Genomic DNA, 4,408 nt, shown 5'->3' with positions numbered 1-4,408 from the left:
TCCGCATCACACTTTGGTAGAATATTGCAAGTTGGAGACAGAAACCAAAATAAATCCATGTGCCTCTTCAGCTTCTTTTTCCAATGCCGTAAAGGCTCTCATTGCCAGCCCAAAATCTGGGGTCACATTGTTATATTTGACTATTATTACCTATCTAATCAGAGCACAAAGGCAGAGAGATTCATGCCTATAGGCAAAACCCTACTATTTCGATTTGCAATGGGTAAAGAGCCCTACTTTGGTTCTGGGTGTATTATTTTTTAGATTGACACTATCAAGAAGAAACTCATCATTTATAGGCCTGTGTGAAGCATTACGTACACCCACGGTTCTATATAAATAATGTATAGTAATATGACATAAGCCACTTTGCTATACAGTGTACTGTATAAAATTCACTAGACACCCATGACTATTAGAGCTGCTGACACAACAGAAATTTTTTTTGAGAAACAACAGAGGGAGAATAGAACAGGGGTACAAAATATTGTTGCTTTAAGGTTGAACATATTTGCCTTTCCAGAGACTTAGAATCCCAGGACCAAAAGGGGCTTTGAAAAGGAAATCTGACCCATCCCCTACCTTTGGCCGAGACAGATGGGAATTTTCCTACCTAACTTGATATTTTCTTAGCTGCTTTTGGTAACATCAATTCAGACCTTGTTCCTGTAAGACATCTGCCCCAGGACTCACCTGAAACAGATCTGTGGGCTGACTGAGGGGCCACTACTTTCTTTTGGCCCCAGAGCAGTGATCAAATCTGGACTCTAAGTGATTTCTGGAATCATCGACAGTGTGGCGTTGATCATCATCATCATAATAATAATGATGGTATTTGTTAAGCACTTATTATGTGCCACGCACTCTACTAAGGTCTGGGATGGATACATGCAAATTGGGCTGGACACAAGTCTCCCTGTCCCAAGTGGGGCTCACATTCTCAATCCCCATTTTACAGATGAGGCAACTGAGGCCCAGAGAAGTTAATTAACTTGCCCAAGGTCACACAGCAGACAATTGGCAGAGCTGGGATTAGAACCTATGATCTCCCAAGCCCATGCTTTAGCCACAAGGCCATGCTGTTGGTAGTAGAGCTGCTCAATCAATGAATCAGTCAGTGGTATCTATTGAGTGCTTACTGTAGGCAGAACCCAGTACTAAGTGTACAGAGTTGGTATGATCCCTGCCCACAAGGAGCTTACACAGTCTAGAGTAGAAGACAGACATTAAAATAAATTACAGGGAGGGCAAATAAGGGAGTATAAGGAAAAGTGCCTGAGGGTCTATGCGGGTAGGATTGAATGCATAGGTGATGCAGTAGGGAGGGAGAAGAGGGAGGGGAGATAACAGCTCCAGATTGTACATGAAATCACACCATCATAATGCTTTTTGACAGGCTCTTTCCCTGCTCCTGAAGCAATGCTTTACCCAGAGAGTCAGGTCTTCATTAGAATATTATGTCTCCCTCTCTCTCTCTGTCCCCCATTCTCAAGTCCTCTTTCTAGTTCCCCTCTGTTCCAAAGTGAACCAGGGCACCCACCATCTCAAGTTCAAATACTATCACAAAACCACCCAAGCTAGCAAAGCAGAACTGGGAAGCGTGGGCGGGACACTGTTTCCGCAACTGAAACCGCTAGACATCCTAGGCCAGGAATACAGAAGGTGTCCCTCATCCCCATGCTAACCAAATAAGGTAGGGAAGCGGGGGGGAGGGGGACAAAGAAGAGTGAACAAGTAGAATCCGGAAGCCCAAATGCCCTGGAAGGACAGCTAATAAATACGTGCTGCCTCCAACATTCTGGGCAGCGGATCGAGACTCAAGCAGCTGGCTGCGGGTCACCCCTACTCAGAACATGGGGTGTCTGCTGCAACTGAGGAGACGTGGGACAGGTGAGTGCCCTGCTGAACACTCATGTGGCTGGAAGCTAGGGCGCTTCTCCACATGCATGTAACACACAAGTGAATTCCTCCCAAGTGGGAAGCGTTCATCAGCGGGAGCTAGGCTCTTCGCCATGTTCAGCTCACCATAAAGAAGGAATTTTGCATGGCCCAGCCTTCTGACTCTTGTCTTTCTCTCGTGCCTCACCAATCCTCTAACCCATCCCCACGCAACAGGTGACATCCTCCTTTTCAGACTTGTTCCCTGGAGGCCCTGCTTGTCCTTCCATGGGCCAGATTTCCCCAGGCTTTCAGGTCCAGTAAAGGAGAGTAATAGCTGGTTGAGAAGAGAGCTACAGGCAAAACCCAAGAGAGGGGAATCTGGCCAGAGCTCTAAAAAAGCCTGGAAAACTGAAACAACAAGGAGAGGTGGAGAGGTTGAGGGGATGATAACATAAAAGAGGCTGGGTATTTACTAGTGTGGATTTGAAAGGATTGCCTGAAGAACACCCCTTGTTCTTTCAAGAATTACCACCTCAAGGCTTGGTGAATCTAAGGATGATCATTCTAAGTATCAACTCCAACACTATTGAGTTAGACTCCTTGCATCACTTCTTCTGGATCCCTGACAAGATCTGAGAGCTAACAAGCAGGGGTAAAAAGAGCCATAATGGGTGCTTTCTGGCCTGTTATCTCTTTGAAGCCTGGCTCCTCCTAGTCCCCTGGCCCCCTATAATCCTTGCTCCCTGTTCGCCCCCGCATTCAAAACTTAAAGTTGGCACCTCTGCCGATCGCCCACACCTCCCCAGTGTGAAAGGCGCTGCTGTCTCTGTGGGATTAAAGAGTGTTTCATAATTCTCTTTTGTGTGTGGCAAGAAAAGCTCCATATCAGGTGCAGTTCAGCCTGCACTTGGCTTTGTCGCTTTTTTTTTCTTTCTTTTTCACTTGAAACAAATATTAGATATGTGGCTGTTTAATATCTTCAGCTGTTAGACCATCACTGAGAAGAGTGGCTGCAATAGGCTGTTAATTTAGACTGAAGGAGACATTAACTAGTTTTATCCCATTCTTTTATGCCACATTTCTGATGCATGCATTTAATATGACGAATATGGGAGCGGTAGCATTAGGAAAGAGTTGGATGGACTAATAAGAAACATGAAGAAGATTTGGGTGAATTTGAAGTGAGATATTAGGGAATTTAGGAGGAGAGCTTAGTGGCGTGCTCTACACCCAGTAGGTGTTCAATAAATAACATTGATGGAAGAGATCAGAGGAGATATACACTTATGAGAAAGCTGAAGGGAAAACAAGATGGGGGATGAGGGAGAAGATGAGAGAGAGGGAGAGGAGGGAGAAACAGGTTGATGGGGAAGCAAAATAATGATCTAGATGTTGCACCTGCCTGTGCAGAAGATAATACTCAAAAATTCCAGGAGGCTTTGTACTGTAATGGCTATTTATGAAATTTTGACCAACTGAAGGGGGAGCCTTGGAAAAGAATGACAATGAGAGTAAGAGAAAAGTCCCCTCTCAGGGACGCACCTGGAGAGTTTCCAGTACTCTACCAGTCTTGACTATGGGAGGGAGAGTCCAGCAGATGCATACCCATTCCATTCCTAGCTTGGGCTGTGGCTAGCGAGTGGAAGGCAATCTGCTACAAGTCAAAACTCACCTGTGCTGGTCAGCAGCAACACGGGAGAGATACGAGGGTGAAGACTCAAGTTTATTGCGTGGAAGGAGGGGATGGCAAGCCACTTGCCTATTTTTACCAAGAAAACTCTGTGGATCCACTGCCAGAACGATTGCAGATGGAGATGGGGAAGCAGCGTGGCTCAGTGGAAAGAGCACGGGCTTTGGAGTTAGAGGTCATGAGTTCGAATCCCAGCTCTGCCACTTGTCAGCTGTGTGACTGCGGGCAAGTCACTTAACTTCTCTGTGCCTCAGTTACCTCATCTGTAAAATGGGGATTAAGACTGAGCGCCCCACGTGGGACAACCTGATTCCCCTGTGTCTACCCCAGTGCTTAGAACAGTGCTCTGCACATAATAAGCGCTTAACAAATACCAACATTATTATTATTATTATTATGGGGCATTCTGGTAGAGATGTGTCCATGGTGTCGCTATGGGTCGGAGACGACTCGACAGCATAAGACAAGACAAAAGAAAAATATCATAGGTGTTTTAGTGAGAGGAAACAATCTAAGAATTTTTCAGTAGCAATAGGCGATATACTTTACTGATCCTTTGACTAAAATATCACAGATGATAAACCTCACAGTAAATTCATGGAATCACATTGATCGTAGTGTTAAGCATCTCATCACAACAGTAGCACACTGAAAGACTGACTGGGCCTTCCAGCTCTTGTTTAAGCAAAAGGAATGAAACTTTAGGCCTTGTGATATTAGTCTAAGAGACAATACTCATGGATCTACTCCTGTGGCTAAAAAGGTGAGTACAGTATTTTTAACCTGGTCCTTTTGCGAAAAAATTCCATGTTCCTCTGCTCTTAGTGACAGTGTTCT

General features: G+C 45.1%; 1 non-coding gene across 1 annotated transcript; it reads left to right on the top strand.

The window, feature by feature from the left end:
• The first annotated feature begins 3,405 nt into the window (after window positions 1–3,405).
• Window positions 3,406–3,543, top strand: LOC114808586. The gene has a single exon (XR_003756432.1). It is a non-coding gene; the product is annotated as a small nucleolar RNA SNORA7 (small nucleolar RNA).
• Window positions 3,544–4,408: the final 865 nt, after the last annotated feature.

The sequence above is a fragment of the Ornithorhynchus anatinus genome, chromosome X5, assembly GCF_004115215.2.
Source record: "Ornithorhynchus anatinus isolate Pmale09 chromosome X5, mOrnAna1.pri.v4, whole genome shotgun sequence".
NCBI lineage: Eukaryota > Metazoa > Chordata > Mammalia > Monotremata > Ornithorhynchidae > Ornithorhynchus > Ornithorhynchus anatinus.
The sequence above is the reverse complement of the archived record's forward strand: the minus strand, read 5'-3'. Positions and strand labels throughout refer to the sequence as shown.